Source organism: Triturus cristatus, chromosome 2_1 (genome assembly GCF_964204655.1).
Source record: "Triturus cristatus chromosome 2_1, aTriCri1.1, whole genome shotgun sequence".
In the NCBI taxonomy this organism is placed as follows: Eukaryota; Metazoa; Chordata; class Amphibia; order Caudata; family Salamandridae; genus Triturus; species Triturus cristatus.
In genome coordinates, this window is record NC_140581.1 from 67,746,317 (window position 1) to 67,770,263 (window position 23,947).

The following is a 23,947-nucleotide window of genomic DNA, read 5'->3' on the forward strand; positions in this document are numbered from 1 at the left end:
CGCTAGAAACTTTTTTTTGTTGTAAAAATCTGCAGATTATGCAGCAGAGGTATCAATTCCATAATCATCACCTGTCCAGGCAAAGTTTTCTTGATAACCCATATGTCCCAGTTTTCAGATAGTGCTGGCAGAACACAGAGGGAGACACATTTTTAAGTGTTGCAGTGCAGAAATTGTAGTAGTCAGTAGCAGAATGTAATTTAGTTAACATAGATAATGTTGTTTTCAAAGATCCCAGTTAGTTCCCTTGGTGCTACATTCTCTGTGCTGTTGAGCGCTGTCAGGGAAGTCATTCTATGTTGCTTGGCCGAGGTAGAATTATAGTCCTTCTTCTATCTATGCATCATTTTCCAGATTTTGAGTTTCAAAATCTGTTCATTTTACTTTTAACCATGTTTTGTGTTTTATTTTTAATAAAGGGGGTTGCCCAGCAGCTCCCCAACAATTGGTTTGCAAAAACAAAAAGCATTGGCAAAGTTAAAAGGCTGCCACTGAGCGCCACACCTATTGGTTTTGCCATTGCTTGTTTAAAGGCAGGGATACTTCCTGCAAACAACAGACTTTACTACACATGCCTTTATGCCGTGGCTATTTCAACTCATGGGCCTTTACAACATGGTGTAATACATGGCTTAACCATGCATTCCTTTACGACGCAATGGATCAGCATCTTCTGATTTTATATGTATCTCATTTTGGAAAATATGTATATATTTTTATTTTTGCGGAAGTTACTCCCCTAACAAACTCTTTTTGTTTCTTTTTTTCCTCAACCCTCCTTGTTTAACTCATTACCTCCCTTTACCTCTTCCAGCTCAAGAACCCTAAAAAAGTCTTACCTCAATTTATCCCAATCTGTCCCCGAACCCTAACAACCCTTACCTCTACCTATCCGTGAAATGTATAAAACCTATAGCTCCCTTTTCCTCTACCTGCCCTTGTACCGAAAAAACATTTAAACTCTTACTACCCTGTTTCCTTACCCAACCCTGAACCCTATAAACCCCTTAACTATACTTACTACCCTGTACCTTGACCCGCCCTGAAACTCTAAAAGACCCTTGAAGACACTTACTACCCTGAACCCTTACCCATTCCATAACCCTTAAATCATTTTTTTAATAACCATAATATTGCTAACATTTAAAAAAATACTTACCTGTGTGGTAAAGTTTTGTGTGGTAAAGTTTTGTGTGGGAAAGTTTCCAAACAAGGCTTTTGTTGTCCTTTTCTGTGCAAAAAAGTCCTGTGTGTTAAAGACTGCGAGGTGAACACTGCATTCCTCTGCCTACTGCTGTGCAATTACACGTCATTTACTTCAGGCAGCACACCATGAGATGTGAACATATACACTGACAAATGTGCGACTAAAAGAAATGATGCACATGCAAGGATCTTGTAAGGGTAGGAATTATGAAGAACAAGAACAGTAAACAATGAAATACTTGCTTCGAAATAGCACAAACATTTGTATGAAGTCAGCGTTGGTGCATGAACGCAAGTTTAAGACAGAACTATTGGCTTTGCCACTGTTTCATCACATCGTATAAAAAAGGACATTTCTTTTGTTGTACATTTGCACTTTTACATTAATTAAATGATGATACATGGTTGAATTTTCAAAAATATTTTTCACTTTAGAAAGTTTTGCTTTAAGCTTGTATGCTGTGCTAATGTCGCGCCAGGAGGCGCCGTCACCCTCTCATCGAGCTCGGAGGCGCATTTGAACAGCTTGCGGCTGCCGCACCACAGGAACTGCACACACGCACTGTAGGCAGAGTTGCCAAATTGTTTCACAACTTTCAAGCCCAAAAGCAACGAAACGGTAGCCCAAAGTAGCAAAAAGTATCCCAATTTTCCAAAGTTGCAAAAAGTAGCCCAATTTTGCCACTCCATTAACTTACGTGTAGCCTGACTACAACATTCACAAATATACTTCTATTTCAAGGATTATATGTTTACCTCCCACATTAATCAGATAACTTACATTTTGTACACTGAAATCAAAGTTGGTCTGTCAGGAAAACTGTCACTCACTTGCTATCGCATGGTGTGGAGCAAGCCGGCCCAAAATATTCTGGGTTCAATTTGGGGGACTGCAAGTGCGGAAACGTTCTTCTTGGGAAAGGTGCTCTCTTCAGCTTGCATACTCACGTCAGGCCCCCCCAGAATAACGGCTTGCTTGAATTCTCCCAAAGCAATGCTGAACATCTCTTTACATACGCAAATTACGTATGTTTCGTACTTTTTGGTACTCATCAGAAGAGAGCAGTTCGAGGCATGGGGTGCAGGGCTTGCTGCTTGATGTTCCCATGAGCTGATACCTGATAAAGTGCAAGTGCATTCTGCAGACTCACACTAGCGCCATCTCCTGTGTTTTGCCAGGCAACAGTATGGTAGATCGTTGTTCAGACAGTGGAAAGTTCAATTGTGCCAAAGAGTTCTTCTGGGCCAGGCACTAGCAAGATAAGCAGCAGCCCATAGTCTGGCAGTGGCATGGTGAAGGCTAGCAGCATCTCAGTCTGTGGTTCTGCCAAGATTAACAGCACCCTTCAGGGTTTGACAGTGGCAGGTTGAGGTGGGTAACATTGTTCTGACTGGTTAAGGTGCACAAACTTCTTCTTCTGGGCCAGGCACTGCCAAGATTAGCAGCAGCCCATAGTCTGGCAGTGGCATGGTGAAGGCTAGCAGCATCTCAGAGTCTGGCAGTGGCACTGCCAAGAATAGCAGCATCACAGAGTCTGGCAGTGGCAGGTTGAGGTGTGGAAAATGCTTCAGGCAGTGCAGAATGTAGCAGCACCCTTCAGGGTTTGGCAGTGGCAGGTTGAGGTGGGTAACATTGTTCTGACTGGTTAATGTGCACAAACTTCTTCTTCTGGGCCACGCACTGCCAAGATTAGCAGCAGCCCATAGTGTGGCAGTGGCATGGTGACGGCTAGCAGCATCTCAGTCTGGCAGTGGCACTGCCAAGAATAGCAGCATCACAGAGTCTGGCAGTGGCAGGTTGAGGTGTGGAAAATGCTTCAGGCAGTGCAGAATGTAGCAGCATCCTTCAGGGTCTGGCAGTGGCAGGTTGAGGTGGGCAAAAATGTTCTGAATGGTTAAGGTGCACAAACTTCTTCTTCTGGGCCAGGCACTGCCAAGAGTAGCAGCATCATAGAGTCCGGCAGTGGCACTGCCAAGACTAGCAGCACCACAGAGTCTGGCAGTGGCAGGTTGAGGTGTGGAAAATGCTTCTGACAGTGCAGAATGTAGCAGCACCCTTCAGGGTTTGGCAGTGGCAGGTTGTGGTGGGAAACATTGTTCTGACTGGTTAAGGTGCACAAACTTCTTCTTCTGGGCCAGGCACTGCCAAGATTAGCAGCATCATAGAGTCTGGCAGTGGCACTGCCAAGACGAGCAGCACCACAGAGTCTGGCAATGGCAGGTTGAGGTGTGGAAAATGCTTCTGACAGTGCAGAATGTAGCAGCACCCTTCAGGGTTTGGCAGTGGCAGGTTGAGGTGAGTAACATTGTTCTGACTGGTTAAGGTGCACAAACTTCTTCTTCTGGGCCAGGCACTGCCAAGATTAGCAGCAGCCCTTAGTCTGGCAGTGGCATGGTGAAGGCTAGCAGCATCTCAGTCTGGCAGTGGCACTGCCAAGAATAGCAGCATCACAGAGTCTGGCAGTGGCAGGTTGAGGTGTGGAAAATGCGTCAGGCAGTGCAGAATGTAGCAGCATCCTCCAGAGTCTGGCAGTGGCAGGTTGAGTTGGGCAAAATTGTTCTGACTGGTAAAGGTGCACAAACGTCTTCTTCTGGGCCATGAACTGCCACGATTAGTAGCATCCCATAGTCTGGCAGTGGTACTGCCAATATTAGCAACATCCTTCCAGGTCTGGCAGTGGCACTGCCAAAAATAGCAGCATCCTTCAGGGACTGGCAGTGGCAGGGTGAGGTGGGCAAAATTGTTCTGACTGGTTAAGGTGCACAAACTTCTTCTTCTGGGCCAGGCATTTCCAAGATTAGCAGCATCAGAGTCTGGCAGTGGCACTGCCAAGACTAGCAGCACCACAGAGTCTGGCAGTAGCCGGGTCTGGTGGCTCAGTGGACTAATGCGTCTGCTGCAGGGGCCTGTGTTCGACCTCATGGTCACAGGTTCAAATCCCGGCGGGTCCACTCAGCCTTTCATCCATCTGAGGTCGATAGAATGAGTACCATTGAGTTGGGTAACAATAAACATCTGTTTTTCAGCGCCAAGATACCCGTAGTGGTGAACGTGCGCTTTACAAATACATGTGTTATGTTATGTAGGTTAAGGTGTGAAAAATGCTTCTGACAGTGCAGAATGTAGCAGCACCCTTCAGGGTTTGGCAGCGGCAGGTTGAGGTGGGTAACATTGTTCTGACTGGTTAAGGTGCACAAACTTCTTCTTCTGGGCCAGGCACTGCCAAGATTAGCAGCAACCCATAGTCTGGCAGTGGCATGGTGAAGGCTAGCAGCATCACAGAGTCTGGCAGTGGCATGTTGAGGTGTGGAAAATGCTTCTGACAGTGCAGAATGTAGCAGCACCCTTCAGGGTTTGGCAGTGGCAGGTTGAGGTGGGTAACATTGTTCTGACTGGTTAAGGTGCACAAACGTCTTCTTCTGGGCCAGGCACTGCCAAGATTAGCCGCAGCCCATAGTCTGGCAGTGGCATGGTGAAGGCTAACATCATCTCAGAGTCTGGCAGTGGCACTGCCAAGAATAGCAGCATCACAGAGTCTGGCAGTGTCAGGTTGAGGTGTGGAAAATGCTTTAGGCAGTGCAGAATGTAGCAGCATCCTACAGAGTCTGGCAGTGGCAGGTTGAGGTGGGCAAAATTGTTCTGACTGGTAAAGGTGCACAAACGTCTTCTTCTGGGCCATGAACTGCCACGATTAGTAGCATCCATTAGTCTGGCAGTGATACTGCCAAGATTAGCAGCATCCTTCCAGGTCTGGCAGTGGCACTGCCAAAAATAGCAGCATCCTTCAGGGATTGGCAGTGGCAGGGTAAGGTGTGGAAAATGCTCCAGGCAGTGCAGAATGTAGCAGCATCCTTCAGGGTTTGGCAGTGGCAGGTTGAGGTGGGCAAAATTGTTCTGACTGGTTAAGGTGCACAAACTTCTTCTTCTGGGCCAGGCTCTGCAACGATTAGCAGCATCATAGAGTCCGGCAGTGGCACTGCCAAGACTAGCAGCACCACAGAGTCTGGCAGTGGCAGGTTGAGGTGTGGAAAATGCTTCTGACAGTGCAGAATGTAGCAGCACCCTTAAGGGTTTGGCAGTGGCAGGTTGAGGTGGGTAACATTGTTCTGACTGGTTAAGGTGCACAAACTTCTTCTTCTGGGCCAGGCACGGCCAAGATTAGCAGCATCATAGAGTCTGGCAGTGGCACTGCCAAGACTAGCAGCACCACAGAGTCTGGCAGTGGCAGGTTGAGGTGTGGAAAATGCTTCTGACAGTGCAGAATGTAGCAGCACCCTTCAGGGTTTGGCAGTGGCAGGTTGAGATGGGTAACATTGTTCTAACTGGTTAAGGTGCACAAAATTCTTCTTCTGGGGCAGGCACTGCCAAGATTAGCAGCAGCCCATAGTCTGGCAGTGGCATGCTGAAGGCTAGCAGCATCTCAGTCTGGCAGTGGCACTGCCAAGAATAGCAGCATCACAGAGTCTGGCAGTGGCAGGTTGAGGTGTGGAAAATGCTTCAGGCAGTGCAGAATGTAGCAGCATCCTCCAGAGTCTTGCAGTGGCAGGTTGAGGTGGGCAAGATTGTTCTGACTGGTAAAGGTGCACAAACGTCTTCTTCTGGGCCATGAACTGCCACGATTAGTAGCATCCATTAGTCTGGCAGTGATACTGCCAAGATTAGCAGCATCCTTCCAGGTCTGGCAGTGGCACTGCCAAAAATAGCAGCATCCTTCAGGGACTGGCAGTGGCAGGGTAAGGTGTGGAAAATGCTCCAGGCAGTGCAGAATGTAGCAGCATCCTTCAGGGTTTGGCAGTGGCAGGTTGAGGTGGGCAAAATTGTTCTGACCGGTTAAGGTGCACAAACTTCTTCTTCTGGGCCAGGCACTGCCAAGATTAGCAGCATCATAGAGTCCGGCAGTGGCACTGCCAAGACTTGCAACACCACAGAGTCTGGCAGTGGCAGGTTGAGGTGTGGAAAATGCTTCTGACAGTGCAGAATGTAGCAGCACCCTTCAGGGTTTGGCAGTGGCAGGTTGAGGTGGGTAACATTGTTCTGACTGGTTAAGGTGCATAAACTTCTCTTCTGGGCCAGGCACTGCCAGGATCAGCAGCAGCCCATAGTCTGGCAGTGGCATGGTGAAGGCTAGCAGCATCACAGAGTCTGGCAGTGGCAGGTTGAGGTGTGGAAAATGCTTCTGACAGTGCAGAATGTAGCAGCACCCTTCAGGGTTTGGCAGTGGCAGGTTGAGGTGGGTAACATTGTTCTGCCTGGTTAAGGTGCACAAACATCTTCTTCTGGGCCAGGCACTGCCAAGATTAGTAGAAGCCCATAGTCTGGCAGTGGCATGGTGAAGGCTAGCAGCTTCTCAGAGTCTGGCAGTGGCACTACCAAAAATAGCAGCATCACAGGGACTGGCAGTGTCAGGGTGAGGTGTGGAAAATTCTCCAGGCAGTGCAGAATGTAGCAGCATCCTTCAGGGTTTGGCAGTGGCAGGTTGAGGTAGGCAAAATTGGTCTGACTGGTTAAGGTGCACAAACTTCTTCTTCTGGGCCAGGCACTGCCAAGATTAGCAGCATCATAGAGTCCGGCAGTGGCACTGTCAAGACTAGCAGCACCACAGAGTCTGGCAGTGGCAGGTTGAGGTGTGGAAAATTCTTCTGACTGTGCAGAATGTAGCAGCACCCTTCAGGGTTTGGCAGTGGCAGGTTGAGGTGGGTAACATTGTAATGACTGGTTAAGGTGCACAAACTTCTTCTTCTGGGCCAGGCACTGCCAAGATTAGCAGCAGCCCATAGTCTGGCAGTGGCATGGTAAAGGCTAGCAGCATCACAGAGTCTGGCAGTGGCAGGTTGAGGTGTGGAAAATGCTTCTGACAGTGCAGAATGTAGCAGCACCCTTCAGGGTTTGGCAGTGGCAGGTTGAGGTGGGTAACATTGTTCTGACTGGTTAAGGTGCACAAACTTCTTCTTCTGGGCCAGGCCCTGCCAAGATTAGCAGCAGCCCATAGTCTGGAAGTGGAATGGTGAAGGCTAGCAGCATCTCAGTCTGGCAGTGGCACTGCCAAGAATAGCAGCATCACAGAGTCTGGCAGTGGCAGGTTGAGGTGTGGAAAATGCTTCAGGCAGTGCAGAATGTAGCAGCAGCATCCTCCAGAGTATGGCAGTGGCAGGTTGAGGTGGGCAAAATTGTTCTGACTGGTAAAGGTGCACAAACGTCTTCTTCTGGGCCATGAACTGCCACGATTAGTAGCATCCCATAGTCTGGCAGTGGTACTGCCAAGATTAGCAACATCCTTCCAGGTCTGGCAGTGGCACTGCCAAAAATAGCAGCATCCTTCAGGGACTGGCAGTGGCAGGGTGAGGTGTGGAAAATGCTCCAGGCAGTGCAAAATGTAGCAGCATCCTTCAGGGTTTGGCAGTGGCAGGTTGAGGTGGGCAAAATTGTTCTGACTGGTTAAGGTGCACAAACTTCTTCTTCTGGGCCAGGCACAGCCAAGATTAGCAGCATCATAGAGTCTGGCAGTGGCACTGCCAAGACTAGCAGCACCACAGAGTCTGGCAGTGGCAGGTTGAGGTGTGGAAAATGCTTCTGACAGTGCAGAATGTAGCAGCACCCTTCAGGGTTTGGCAGTGGCAGGTTGAGGTGGGTAACATTGTTCTGACTGGTTAAGGTGCACAAACTTCTTCTTCTGGGCCAGGCACTGCCAAGATTAGCAGCAGCCCATAGTCTGGCAGTGGCATGGTGAAGGCTAGCAGCATCTCAGTCTGGCAGTGACACTGCCAAGAATAGCAGCATCACAGAGTATGGCAGTGGCAGGTTGAGGTGGGTAACATTGTTCTGACTGGTTAAGGTGCACAAACCTCTTCTTCTGGGCCAGGCACTGCCAAGATTAGCAGCAGCCCATAGTCTGGCAGTGGCATGGTGAAGGCTAGCAGCATCACAGAGTCTGGCAGTGGCAGGTTGATGTGTGGAAAATGCTTCTGGCAGTGCAGAATGTAGCAGCACCCTTCAGGGTTTGGCAGTGGCAGGTTGAGGTGGTTAACATTGTTCTGACTAGTTGAGGTGCACAAACTTCTTCTTCTGGGCCAGGCACTGCCAAGATTAGCAGCAGCCCATAGTCTGGCAGTGGCATGGTGAAGGCTAGCAGCATCTCAGAGTCTGGCAGTGGCACTGCCAAGAATAGCAGCATCACAGAGTCTGGCAGTGGCAGGTTGAGGTGTGGAAAATGCTTCAGGCAGTGCAGAATGTAGCAGCATCCTCCAGAGTCTGGCAGTGGCAGGTTGAGGTGGGAAAAATTGTTATGACTGGTAAAGGTGCACAAACGTGTTCTTCTGGGCAATGAACTGCCACGATTAGTAGCATCCCATAGTCTGGCAGTGGTACTGCCAAGATTAGCAGTATCCTTCCAGGTCTGGCAGTGGCACCGCCAAAAATAGCAGCATCCTTCAGGGACTGGCAGTGGCAGGGTGAGGTGTGGAAAATGCTCCATGCAGTGCAGAATGTAGCAGCATCCTTCAGGGTTTGGCAGTGGCAGGTTGAGGTGGGCAACATTTTTCTGACTGGTTAAGGTGCACAAACCTCTTCTTCTGGGCCAGGCACTGCCAAGCTTAGCAGCAGCCCATAGTCTGACAGTGGCATGGTGAAGGCTAGCAGCATCTCAGAGTCTGGCAGTGGCACTGCCAAGAATAGCAGCATCACAGAGTCTGGCAGTGGCAGGTTGAGGTGTGGAAAATGCTTCATGCAGTGCAGAATGTAGCAGCATCCTCCAGAGTCTGGCAGTGGCAGGTTGAGGTAGGCAAAATTGTTCTGACTGGTAAAGGTGCACAAACGTCTTCTTCTGGGCCATGAACTGCCACGATTAGTAGCATCCCATAGTCTGGCAGTGGTACTGCCAAGATTAGCAGCATCCTTCCAGGTCTGGCAGTGGCACCGCCAAAAATAGCAGCATCCTTCAGGGACTGGCAGTGGCAGGGTGAGGTGTGGAAAATGCTTCCAGGCAGTGCAGAATGTAGCAGCATCCTTCAGGGTTTGGCAGTGGCAGGTTGAGGTGGGCAAAATTGTTCTGAATGGTTAAGGTGCACAAACTTCTTCTTCTGGGCCAGGCACTGCCAAGATTAGCAGCAGCCCATAGTCTGGCAGTGGCATGGTGAAGGCTAGCAGCATCTCAGAGTCTGGCAGTGGCACTGCCTAGAATAGCAGCATCACAGAGTCTGGCAGTGGCAGGTTGAGGTGTGGAAAATGCTTCAGGCAGTGCAGAATGTAGCAGCATTATTCAGGGTTTGGCAGTGGCAGGTTGAGGTGGGCAAAATTGTTCTGACTGGTAAAGGTGCACAAACGTCTTCTTCTGGGCCATGAACTGCCACGATTAGTAGCATCCCATAGTCTGGCAGTGGTACTGCCAAGATTAGCAGCATCCTTCCAGGTCTGGCAGTGGCACCGCCAAAAATAGCAGCATACTTCAGGGACTGGCAGTGGCAGGGTGAGGTGTGGAAAATGCTTCCAGGCAGTGCAGAATGTAGCAGCATCCTTCAGGGTTTGGCAGTGGCAGGTTGAGGTGGGCAAAATTGTTCTGAATGGTTAAGGTGCACACACTTCTTCTTCTGGGCCAGGCACTGCCAAGATTAGCAGCAGCCCATAGTCTGGCAGTGGCATGGTGAAGGCTAGCAGCATCTCAGAGTCTGGCAGTGGCACTGCCAAGAATAGCAGCATCACAGAGTCTGGCAGTGGCAGGTTGAGGTGTGGAAAATGCTTCAGGCAGTGCAGAATGTAGCAGCATCCTTCAGGGTTTGGCAGTGGCAGGTTGAGGTGGACAAAATTGTTCTGACTGGTAAAGGTGCACAAACGTCTTCTTCTGGGCCATGAACTGCCACGATTAGTAGCATCCCATAGTCTGGCAGTGGTACTGCCAAGATTAGCAGCATCCTTCCAGGTCTGGCAGTGGCACTGCCAGAAATAGCAGCATCCTTCAGGGACTGGCAGTGGCAGTGTGAGGTGTGGAAAATCCTCCAGGCAGTGCAGAATGTAGCAGCATCCTTCAGGGTTTGGCAGTGGCAGGTTGAGGTGGGCAAAATTGTTCTCACTGGTTAAGGTGCACAAGCTTCTTCTTCTGGGCCAGGCACTGCCAAGATTAGCAGCATCAGAGTGTGGCAGTGGCACTGCCAAGACTAGCAGCACCACAGAGTCTGGCAGTGGCAGGTTGAGGTGTGGAAAATGCTTCTGACAGTGCAGAATGTAGCAGCACCCTTCAGGGTTTGGCAGTGGCAGGTTGAGGTGGGTAACATTGTTCTGACTGGTTAAGGTGCACAAACTTCTTCTTCTGGGCCAGGCACTGCCAAGATTAGCAGCAGCCCATAGTCTGGCAGTGACATGGTGAAGGCTAGCAGCATCACAGAGTCTGGCAGTGGCAGGTTGAGGTGTGAAAAACTCTTCTGACAGTGCAGAATGTAGCAGCACCCTTCTGGGTTTGGCAGTGGCAGGTTGAGGTGGGTAACATTGTTCTGACTGGTTAAGGTGCACAAACTTCTTCTTCTGGGCCAGGCACTGCCAAGATTAGCAGAATCCCATAGTCTGGCAGTGATACTGCCAAGATTAGTAGCATCACAGAGTCTGGCAGTGGCAGGTTGAGGTGTGGAAAATGCTTCAGGCAGGGCAGAATGTAGCAGCATCCTCCAGAGTCTGGCAGTGGCAGGTTGAGGTGGGTAAAAATGTCCTGCCACTGGCAAGAATAGCGTTTACAACCAACAGGAGCAACAATATTCCCCAAACCTGGGGTAAATAAACAATGTTATAGCTACAATAGTGCAAGTAAATTATTACAAATTAAAAAATTCATATGCATGAAAACACAGAAAAAAATCATCTAAGCAAGAAATCCAGAAAAGGTACCCAGCAGAGAGACAAAAGTTGATACAAAAACATTTTCACTAAAACAGCAAATATAGAACAGCCATTACAAAACAGTTTAAGAATACTTAAAAAGGTGCTCACATAGTTACACAGGGGACATCACTAAAGGCTTAATGTACAGTGTGAACACAAACAATGGCAAAGAGAGACACAATTTCAAAACATAAAAAGGCCAACAAATAACAAGAACAGAAGATCACAATCAATGCTTCCTCATAAGTATATGCCAAAGACAGATGTCGACGGTGTTTCGACCTATAAGGTTTTCAAAGCCATCATCTGGACACAGGTTGATTAAAAAAGCAACCAATTCAAATAATTTGTATCTTCCGAAACAAATGTAGCTTGATATAATGCAAAAGAGATCTCATAAAGATAGCACCAGAAGTCCAACAAAAGAACAGAATCCTAAATCAGCACGTCATCCATTTAGTGGCACTGTAGGGTCTGGTACAAATGTATAAACTGGCCCGTTGGCAATTCAGAGCCCAAAGCACCCGAACGCGGATGGGCTAGCCAACCCAATCCGCAAATCACTCCCAGGCAATGCGGTGGAAGGGCGAGAGTCCCGGCGATGTGGTGGAAGAGCGAGAGTCCTGGCGATACGGTGGAAGCGCGAGAGTCCCGGCGTTAAGACGCCGAGAAGGTCACGCTTCCACCGCATTGACGGGGACCGATTTGCAGATTGCTTTGACTAGTACAGCCGTGTACGTGTTTTGCGCTCTGTATTGCGATGGGGTCGGTTTTGACAATTGTACCGGACACTGCAGTGGCACTAAATTTAAGAAATGCCGTTTTATGATACATTTTTTTGTTGGACTCCTGATGCTGTCTTTATGTGGTCCCTTTTACATTTTATCTGAGTACGCTTGTCTCGGATTATACAAAGTATTTCATTTGGATGCTCTCGTAATAATTCCCTTCTTCTGATGAAGACCTTGAAAACAATGTAGGTCCAAACAGTTGGCGCCTGTTTTGCGGCACTTACTTATGAGGAAGCATTGATTGCGATCTTCTATTTGTGCTATTTGTTGGACTTTTGTTTTTAAAGTTTGACTCCCTCTGCCATTGTTTTTGTTCACACTGTACATTAGGTCTTTAGTGCTATCACCTGTGTAACTATGTGAGCACCTTTTAAGTATTCTTAAACTGTTTTGTAATTGCTGTTCTCTAATTGTCATGTGAGTAAAAATATGTTTTTGCATTAACTTTTGTCTCTATGCCAGGTGCCTTTTCAGGATTTCTTGCTCAGACAATTGTTTCTGCGTTTCCATGCATATGAATTTTTTAATTGTTAAGAATTGCCTCGAACCATTGTAGCGATAACACTGCCAAGAAAAGCAGTATGTTAAGACAGTAAAACAATTAATTGTAGATACTCCTGTTGAACTTTGCTAGCAGTTCCGGGGAGGGCTTGAACGAAGAGAAATTAAGACCATTGCGCTTTAGTCCAAATTTTATGTCGAGTATATTTGATAGCAGTTTCAGACCCATTCGGTTACGGTTCTCATTTTTAAGCAGGGTCATTTGTGAGAACACTTGATATGGGTAGTCAGAAGTTTAATGGCGCCCATGGCCAACTCCTGAAACCGATGATTCCCAGCTGCATCTCTATAATTCAATACTTCAATCCAGAAGGATTCCATGCCTGAAGAGGTATTGAATAAACATGAAGTCACTGTTCGCCACTGCGTTTCTAATATGTGTGTTGGGTCTGCAAAACACTCTTTTGGCAAGTCAGTAACCAGAGGTTTAGAATCTGAAAGCACATTTTGGGGCTTCAGAAGCTCCAAATGTCTTAGGAGGCTCAGCGAATCTGGCAAGCGCATCTGATACTCTGCTGCCAGAACTTTAACAAAGTCTGTGCACCGTTTTTCTATGCAGTCCTTGGCAGCATCAGGCAGTTTGCTTTCTTGGAGCTTTTTACGGAAGTCAAGGCCAAGGTCAGCATCCTCCTGTCCAAGATAAATGGCACTACTTTGAAGATCCAAATCACAGAATTGCTTTTCACTATTGGTACTGAAGACACTGGGCTTTACAATTCTTCTCATAGTGGACCTATATAAAGTTTGCAAATCCCGGAATATGTGGAGGACATCACCAGATTCAAGCTGAAATGCTTTGTTCACTACCTTAATTTCTAACAACATAGGTTTGAGGAAAATAAGATAGAGATAATTTGTCTCGTCATTGTACATTTCTTGCAGCATTCTAGCTGCATAGCAATGTTCTACGTCTGATGCGTTGCAAAAGAGCAGCTTTAGAGCATCATACTGCTCCAGAAAACGCTCCACACAATCCGCCATGATAAGCCACCGCGTTTCACATGGCGAAATAAGCTTCAATGGCATTCCTCCATCCAGAGTTTGATATAAATCTGTGTAGACTGCCTGGCGCTTTGGAGAATGTGCAAACCAGTTATAGGTTTCTCTCACCATGACCTCCACATTGCTGGGCAAACTCCGCATTGCTTTTCTAGCAACAATGTCGAGCGAGTGGCAGATGCACCGTACAAGCTGCAAAGTAGGCTGCTTTTCTCTCAACAAAGTGTATGTGGAGTGGTTTTTGCCACACATCACACTTGCGCCATCTGTACCTACCCCTACCATATTTTCAATTGGAAGCCTGCTGTCCTAGAGGAACTCCAGAAGTGCATTTGCAATGTCTTGTGCACATGCCTCTTGCAGTTCTATCATCCCAAGGTAACTACTCACAATTCTGCTACTTTTCTTACTGAAGTATTTTACACAGATGCACAGTAGTTTCTTTACAGAAATGTCAGTGGATTCATCAACGATCAAAGAATACGGAGAACTGCCCATATCTTGAAGGAGCTCCCCTTTAAAATAAGGGCCTAAAAGTCCATTTATTAAAGCTGTGCACTTTGTCCTGTGCATACAGAAAGGAGGAACTTCTTCACTTAAAATTTCTCCCAGTCTGTCAATGCTGTTGATTGATGTGCTACATGCAGTTTGCACAGCAATCCTAAGCTCTCTCCTTTTCTGGTCATTTGATAACTGACAAACTGGTTGTGCAAAAGATGCCATGGTTGGGCTAGGTGTCTCCATGCGTGCACGATGTCTAGCTGTGGGTGCATGCAGCTTTAAATCATGGTAGTGGGCCCGCAGCTGTAAGTGACAGTATTTACAGTTTGCCTTTGCTTCATCTGTTTTTACAGGGGCAATCCACTTTTTTAGTTCGGGGTGAGACTCCCATTCCTTTCTGTACACTTTCTTGTACTTTGACCACTTGCCCATTTTGAAAGTTAGTTTGTAGCTTCTTGGGACCTTGTAGAGGACTGTACAATGTCTGCTGTGTGGTAGGGCAAGTATCTGCAATTGGAAGAGATAGAATATCCATCAACATCCCTGGTTCGATAAAGTTAGCCAAAAACCATATCATCACTTGGTCCCAAGCATCTGTGTAGCAGTGAGGAGGTTAACCCAGTTTTTGGTCTGGTGCATGGTCTCCTGCATTGATCACCCAAAAAACCCACACAAAAGTACAAAGACAAATCATAATTGAATCTTAAAATGCCTTGCACACGTCACCCATGGTCAACGTACTAGCCATCTCCTTAGCATTCTAACTCAGTTTATCACTCATCCCAATATGCAATGCAAAGTAACCTTCAACATATCTCCACCTGTGTTTGCCCCTGTAAATATTTGGTCATAGGCTGGACCACTGGGATTGTGAGACTGCGAGACAGAGGCATTTTTCCACATAATTATAGATTTGACACGTTCGGCGCAAATCGATCTGCTGCATAATCGGCAGATATTACCAAAATAAATTGTTTCCACCTGAAATGGATCAAAAGTTACCAAAAACAGAGACAGCTGTTGCCACGCAGTTGCAGCCTCATTGCGATGGTTGAATCGTCAGATTTCTGTTGCTTACTGCTAGCTTTGGGTGTTAAACTGGTACTACTGGAGGTGCACATACCCAGATAGTGTTAACAATGCAAAAATGACAATATGGCACATCATGTGATTCATCCGCTTAGCTGGTTACTGCAAGCGGCTGCCCATATGAAATTTGTGTATAATTGTGTTCCTGAGCCGGCATGGTTGGAGAGATCTGTGGGGTGGTCATTTTCAACATCAGCCCATATTGGAGCCTTTTTGTGAGTTGTCAAGAACACATTCTTTAGGGAATTTGCAGGCTATAGTGCCCAGCCCTGTTGCAAGCAGTCTAGGGAAAATAGGGCCATAGAGCAAGAATATTAATAAGTAAGTTATGCAAGTCATGTGCGAAAGCTCATGTTCACATTTGACTTAATTTGCTTCCATAATAGCATTTCTTTTTGTTTAGCCACCACATTGCTTGTCGTCTGTAGTTTTTTTTTCATACTGTGCATTAATCTTGTGCTGTGACCTTGCTGCTCGCAGGTATCTCAGAGTTCAGGTTGTGGGCTGGCGTTTCCCAATGGAACACAATTCAAATATGTGAGCCATTGCGGAGTTTAGATTATTTTGTCTCTCTGCAGAGTGCAAAGAGCTATGGTTGAAAGTGCCAATTGTGATTATATATGAAAGTGTGTCATGGTGCTATAAAGCTGCCGAAATATTAACAGAACCAAAGTCTCTTTTGGGAATTGAGAGGCAAGAGAGTCATGTACACGATGTAGGTGGCCCAGATTATTATAGAGACACATAATAGTCTATTACATTAAACACAATAGGTTTTCATACAACAAATATTCATAAATCATATTCAAAAGTACCTGCATACAAGACAATAAAGAAAGTTTTGGCAACAAAATATTTGCCTAAGATCGCACACTTTAAGCAGGAAGCCATGATTTAGCCAGGCATTCTGGTTTCACTTTGTACCAGAAACCTACAAAGGTGAAACTGATCGGCTCGAAGGAGAACTATAGGTTCCAACATGCTTTGCAAAAAGAACAACCCACTGAGGGTCATGAACTTTTCAATTAAAGCAAAGGAAATAAAAGAGAGCCTTATTCTGCCATTTGTTTTAGCAAGCCTATGATGAAGATGGTCTCACATCGAAACGCGTCAGGCGATACTTTTCCGTGATGCCAAGAAGCTTTGAAATGGAAAGTCCTGCTGGACGGCTTCCCGTCGAGTGCATCGCCAAAGCTTTCGGGCGATTGTTGCATATAAATTTCTTCCACACGGCTGTCCTGCCGTGGGTGGGTGCACCACTTCGAAAATCAGAAGGGCTGTGGCCTGAATTTTCTTTGGCCATACAGCACGGGGAGCCAGAAGTAAAGAGCGCTTCTGCAACACCGCGGATCCTACTTAGGAGGAATACACGCATAAATATAAACTGTGACAGAAACCTACAAAGGTGAAACTGATTGGCTCGAAGGAGAACTATAGGTTCCAACATGCTTTGCAAAAAGAACAACCCACTGAGGGTCATGAACTTTTCAATTAAAGCAATGGAAATAAAAGAGAGCCTTATTCTGCCATTTGTTTTAGCAAGCCTATGATGAAGATGGTCTCACATCGAAACGCGTCAGGCGATACTTTTCCGTGATGCCAAGAAGCTTTGAAATGGAAAGTCCTGCTGGACGGCTTCCCGTCGAGTGCATCGCCAAAGCTTTCGGGCGATTGTTGCATATAAATTTCTTCCACACGGCTGTCCTGCCGTGGGTGGGTGCACCACTTCGAAAATCAGAAGGGCTGTGGCCTGAATTTTCTTTGGCCATACAGCACGGGGAGCCAGAAGTAAAGAGCGCTTCTGCAACACCGCGGATCCTACTTAGGAGGAATACACGCATAAATATAAACTGTGACAGAAACCTACAAAGGTGAAACTGATTGGCTTGAAGGAGAACTATAGGTTCCAACATGCTTTGCAAAAAGAACAACCCACTGAGGGTCATGAACTTTTCAATTAAAGCAATGGAAATAAAAGAGAGCCTTATTCTGCCATTTGTTTTAGCAAGCCTATGATGAAGATGGTCTCACATCGAAACGCGTCAGGCGATACTTTTCCGTGATGCCAAGAAGCTTTGAAATGGAAAGTCCTGCTGGACGGCTTCCCGTCGAGTGCATCGCCAAAGCTTTCGGGCGATTGTTGCATATAAATTTCACTTTGTACCTCTGTATTTTTGGACGGTTTTGTATAGTGTGAACTGGCACAGAAGATATTGAAACGCTTTACATGAGCACCAGTTTCATTACACAACGTCAAATTAATGTTTGCAGGCACCAGGAACACTATATCTATCCGCTACTAAGATGACACCCCATCCATTTCAGAACCACTGCTCTACTTTGAATGGGTAAATATTAGGCAACACCTGGAACATACTGTGGAGATACTAAAGATACAGATTCTAGAGGAGGGGAGAGATGCCCGTTATAAGTAAGGCTCCCTGTTTTACGCTTTTACTGGATTTTTACAGATAAATACAGACAGAGAACCATTTATTTTCCTGTCTGTATTTATTTTTAAATGTGGATAAAAACGGAAATTTTGTGATTCTAAATGCTGTCAATCATGACTACCAGGCCAATAGCTGTGCAGATTGACAGGCAAGGGGGTTAACAAATATAGGGATTTTTTTCATTTCAAAAGAATTTTATTATTTTAAAAGCGCAAATATGACACATAAGATATAAACCAAAGTGATACAATTGATATCAGACAATAAGATAATAAATACAATAATATAAAATTAATTGGTAGGAGAGCAATTCATTGTCATTCATTAATCTGCAGACATCAGATAAATAAATAGTTAAGGAGGGAAGACCCAAAATGATGTCTGGCAAAGATATATATCAAAAGTATCACCTACAGATGGCAAATTAGGGAGAAGAGAAAAGAGAAGAAAGGAAGAAAGAAAAGACGGAAAGAATAGGAAAGAGAAGAGGAAAGAAAAGGAGAGACAGAAAGAAGGAAAGGAAGAAGAGAGGATTTCCAGAGGAATCACCCAACACACAAGACAACACTAACCAGACAAATCAAAGGGATATTGATCCACCACCCCTTCAGAGGCCAACTTCATGTATGAATCTAGGGCTTCCCATACACCAGAGGAAATAGAAGGAGAAAGATGAGCATGATCCACTGACGTATGAGCACTTCGTAGAAAGGAAACCCAGGCCCACCAAGTATGGTAAGAGACAGACGAAAAGGATTTCCACTCCATGAGAATTATCTTGACTGCAATAGTTAACAAGAGGTCCAGCAACTGGAGCTCCATGGGATCTAAAGGCGGAGGGACTGGGGCCGCCAACGGACCTAAGAGAATTAATGGAAGAGACAGTTGGAATTTGATGTTAAAGATGAGCATAAGATGTTTGTGAACTAAATCCCAAAAGGGTTGGAGAAGGGAACAATCAAGGAACATATGTTGAAAATCGCCTGGTAGAAGCCCACAACTCCAGCATAAATTGTCATCTTTGAGATTAAGTGAATACAGACGACTGGGAGTCCAATGAAGAAGATTAATAGAGAAATACTTAGACTGCGTTAGAGAAGGGGCAATTTTGTTAAGAAGAGAAAATTTACCAATATCTTGCCAGGTATCAGAAGAGATATGGGCAGTAACAGTATGATCAAAATGATGTAACCATTTTTGCTGTGTGACAGTATGGGAAGGGAGTGTAGAGGACGATAAAAATTTATAAATCCGTGACGCAACATGACCAGTCCTGATCCAAAGCTGAAAGAGCGTAATCAGCGGGGAAGAAGGATGAAGGTGTACTTTAGCAAGTGCAACCTTAATCTTAAGAAAAGTATAAAAATCTAAATTAGATAAAGAAAAATGTTGAGCAAGGGATGAGAAAGGGGAAGGATCATTGTTGGAATCATAGAGATGTTTAACAAGTGAGACACCTTTCCCAGCCCAGTAAGACATCAACTCAGGGTCAATATTAATTTTGATTTTAGAATTGCGCCAAATAGACGACCATCTAGTTTTATGTATTGGAACTGCTACCCTCTTATCAACCTTACGAACCGCAGCAATAGTGTCTAAAATAATAGAGCGAGAGAATGGAATAGAAAGGGTGTTTGTGGTCAAAAAAGATGCAGTCGGAAGAGGGGAGGCCAGTTCCTGTTCTATTGTCAACCAAGCTGGAGCATGAATAGATGGGGAAGAAAACCAAAGGGCACCCTGGGACGCCAGAAAAGCAGTTTGATATTTCCCCCAATCAGGAAGATTACAGCCCCCCATATCATAAGATTTCCGTAAAAATTTATAAGCAATCCTAGCCCTTCTATCATTCCATAAAAATTTAGAAGTGAGCAGATCAAGTTCATGGAAGAAGGAATCAGAAAGCCTTACTGGAAGCATAGAGGAAACAAAATTAATAATAGGAGTGATCATCATTTTTAGAGTCTGCATACGGCCCCACCAAGAAATATGCTTCGGAGACCAATTGTCTAAAAGACGTCTCACCTTAAGAATAGTTTGGGATTCATTATAAGAAGCCGTAGCATATAGGGTGGAACAAAAATAGATACCCAGATACTTTAAGTGTTGGGATTGCCATTTAAAGCCCGCCGAGCCCATATGAGAGGAGAAGCAGTAAGCATTTAAAGGAAACATCTCTGTCTTATCTTTGTTCAGAGTGTATCCTGAAACTTTTGAAAAAAGAGCAATCGTGTCCGAAATAGCAGGGATGGCCAGAACAATATCATCAGAAAAAATGAGAACATCATCTGCATATGCCGCAGTTTTTATCTGACGATACCCAAAAGAGAACCCTTTAATATCTGGATGCGAGTCAATCATTCTGAGGAGAGGATCAATGGACAACAAAAATAGGAGAGGGGACAAAGGACAACCTTGTCTAGTGCCCTGACACAGGTTAAAAAAGGAAGACGTAGCACCGTTCACCCGTATATTAGCTCTAGGTCGGGAGTAAAGAGACATAACCATACGAATAAAGGAATCACCAAGATTATGTGCACATAGAACCGCTCTTAGAAAAGGCCAAGAGACCTTATCAAAGGCCTTTTCAGCATCAAGGGCCAAGGCTGCCGCCGGAAGATTAGATCGTTTAGCGGCGCCAAGAATATGACAAAAAGTACGTATATTATCCCGTGCAAGACGTCCCTTTACGAAACCTGTTTGGGAGGGATGAACCAAGTGAGGAATAAAGGACTCTAATCGTTTAGCTAAAATTTTAGCAAAGATCTTGGCTTCCATGTTAAGGAGGGATATGGGACGAAAATTTTTGGGATCTGCGTGATCCTTCCCTTCTTTGGGGATAACTACAATAGTAGCATCCGCCGCAGAACCAGACACAGAGCCATCCTTAATAAACGCATCAAAAACGGCTTGGAGTTTCGGGACAATCACGGGAATAAAGGTTTTATAAAACGCAATAGGATATCCATCAGGACCAGGAGCTTTACCAGACCGAGTGGCTTTAATCGCGGAAATGATTTCATCAGCAGTAATCGGGCAATTTAATGATTGATTATCTTCCTCCGAAACAACTTTCAAAGGAACCGACTTCAAGAACTCCTGACATTGTTCAAAAGAAGCTTGAGCCGACGGGGTATATAAATTGTTATAAAAATCGCGGAACACCTCAAGGATTTCTGTAGTTTGAAATTTTTTCCTACCAAGCTGGTCAGTAATAGAAGGAATTTGGAAAGTGTTACAAGAAGATTCCTGGAACTTTAAAGTGGCAGCAAGAATCTTGCCCGCACGATTTTTTAACAGCAGTCTCTTAGAATTCTGAGCCTGCAGGCCAATATGAGCTCTCTTAGTGACTATAGTATTGTATGAATATTTTAGATTTTTAATAGATTGGAGGCAGGACTTGTTCTGAGAGTGGCGGAAAAGGGATTCCTGACGTTTGATCTCATCTGCTAAGTCCGTGAGTTCCTTTTTAATGGCTGCGTTTCTCTTTGACATACATTTAATGACCTGACCACGAAAAGTACATTTAAAAGAGTCCCAGAGAACAACAGGGGAGCTGACTGACCCAACATTCTCAATAAAAAAAGTCTCAATGTCATTGGAAAACTCTCGCACCAAGGACTCATCATGTAAAATTTCTGTGTTGAGTCTCCACGAGCGAGCTCGTGCCCTAGGGACAAAGGAGGTAAGAGTGAATGTGACTGCGGCGTGGTCAGAAACTAAAATAGGGTGAATAAGCGGAGAAGAAGAAAATTGAACCAGAGAAGAATGAACCAAAAGATAGTCAATGCGTGAAAAGGACGAATGAGGGGAAGAAAAAAAGGAAAAGTCACTACCAGTGGGATTATGAAGACGCCATACATCCTGAAGATGGGTAAGAGAGCACATATTAATCATTTGTTTGTGTGCTTTAGGGGGACGAAAGTTAAAGGCAGAATTCCTATCCAAGATAGGATCCATTGGCAAGTTAAAGTCACCACCTACAATAAGATTACCAGAGTGAGGAGTATCCTCGAGCTTTTTGGTAATCGCATTCCAAAAGGTCGGGTCATCCTTATTGGGGGCATAAATATTCATGACAAATAAGTCAGCATTACCATCGGACAACTTAGATAGTAACCAACGCCCCTCCGTATCCTGATCAGAGGAAACGATAGATAAGCCAGAGTGTCTAGAAACTAAGGTAATTACTCCATTCCTTTTACCACAAGCATCTGAACAAGCAACATCAAAGACCCGCTCCTTCTTCAGAAACAACGCCTCCTTGGCAGAGAGCTTTGTCTCCTGAAAAAGGACGAGGTCCGAAGAAAGAGACTTACAGTAGTCCAGAATCTTTGCCCTTTTGACTGGATGATTTAACCCTTTAACATTAAGGGAAAGTATATTTAGTCCAGACATAGAACCAATATCAGGAAAAAAAGATATTCCATATGTGGCAAATGAAGCGCAACAACCAGGAGGGCTAACCAGCAGACATCAACAGCCAGCACAACACAGGGTGAGACCAAAGAGGAAATCCGAAGAGAAGAAAGGAAAGAAGAGGAAAAAGAAAGCAAGAGAGTACAGAGAAAGAGAGCAAGAAGAGCCAATCCGGCAGGTCTGAAAAAGACCAAATTCATACAAGGGGGGACATGGAAGAAAGAGAGAGGGACCAACAGGAGAAATAACAACAACAGCATAAAAAGCCCCAGAGCAGTGCATAACCGGTTATACATTTAAAAGGAGAGCACTATCTAAAAGCTAAGAACCGGAGATAATTATCACATATTAGAAGACAAAGCGAAATGAGAAACTGTAAATGCAACACATTCGACCAAATTAATGTATATATAACAACTAAAATAAATCATAGAGAACGGTAGGAGCAGAAAAGAGAGAAAAAGAAAGCACGATCAGGCATTAAGAGCTGGTGGAAAGAGAACTAAGAGAGAACAATAATATTAGGTAGAACCAGACCAAAGCGGACTCCAACAAAAGAAAAAGGACCATAATGAAGAGAAAAGAAGAAATACACTCTAAAGCATACTGTATGATATAATATGGGAAAAATACGTGAAATATAATAAAAAACGGTAAATAGCATCTTATCAATATAGCAATCAGTGAATCCCTCTGGCAATTAAATAAGAGGCCTAATACTATATATAAATATGTAAAGTCTATATACAAACTCATAGATGACTTGGCATGAATAAATAAGGCCATATACACGCAAACTGGTAGAATAAAAATGCTTGGCTAAGTAAGTAAACATGTAGATAAGAGAGGCATAAATCTATCAAGAACAAAGCATCTCTAAAACAAACTAACCTACTCGAAAAAAAACAGTTAATGACACAATGTAAACAAATCACGCAATGAGAAAGTCAATAAAGGAGGTATCTATATGAAACAATATGGGAAAAATAAGTGAAACATAATACAAAACGGTAGGTAACATCTTATCATATAACAGTCAGAGAAACCCTTATGGCAGCTAGATAAGAGACCTAATACTATATATAAATATGTAAAATCTATATACAAACTTAAAGATAACTGGCCATGAATAAATAAAGCCATATACACACAACTGGCAAGATAAATATGCATGCCTAAGAAAATGAACATGTAGGTAAGAGGGGCATATGACTGCCAAGTACAAAGCATCTATAAAAAACTAACCTACTCGAAAGAAAAACAAATAGTAACACAATGTAAACAAATCACTCAATGAAAAAAACAATAAAGTAGGTATAACTAGCAACTATATGAACGACCTATATTGACTCTAAGTATAGCCATAAATAAACACTTAATAAACATATATGAATAAAACACCTGGACAAACCAAGCAACAACACGATGAGAAAGCAAAGGAACAAGCAATGACCTACTCCATAAAGTACGAAATAACAAAAAACAAACATGAAGCAAAAGGAACGACCACAACAAAATACGATAAACAAAATTTCACCATAAAAATCGACGCACATACCGAAAACACACCCCTGGAAGGAAAAGGACCGTGACCTAATACGTCGAAGGACAAGCTGGGGAGGCAATGAATAACAGGACGCTACGCGGACAAAAGTGAAGTCACGCCAACAAGAGAAGTTACCACAAAAAATTGAAAAGTTTATACACTAAAACTAACAACACTAAAGACCAAAACGCCATAACGATACTAAGGGAGCACCAAGAGACGACAAAAATACGTCAAGACCAATGGACATAAAGACCACTTCGCAGATCTAAAAGCAGCTAGACCTAATAGATCTGGCAGAGACTAAAGACAATGCATTATGTATAGCCGCCTCAGGTGCCAGAAGAACCAGGAGCATGTGAAGCCCCCGTTTGAAGATCCATCTGTAGCTCCATTTGATTATCCAGAAACGAGGCCAAATCCGCAGGTTCGTCAAAAATTCTGACACGACCCTTGAAAGTAATGCGGAATTTTGAGGGACCAGCAAAGGAGAAGGGGATATTCATTTCAGACAAACGCTTCC

At 44.7% G+C, this 23,947-nt stretch overlaps 1 pseudogene; it reads right to left on the reverse strand.

The window, feature by feature from the left end:
* Positions 1-12,460: 12,460 nt before the first annotated feature.
* Positions 12,461-14,352, reverse strand: LOC146863751 (uncharacterized; annotated as a pseudogene).
* Positions 14,353-23,947: the final 9,595 nt, after the last annotated feature.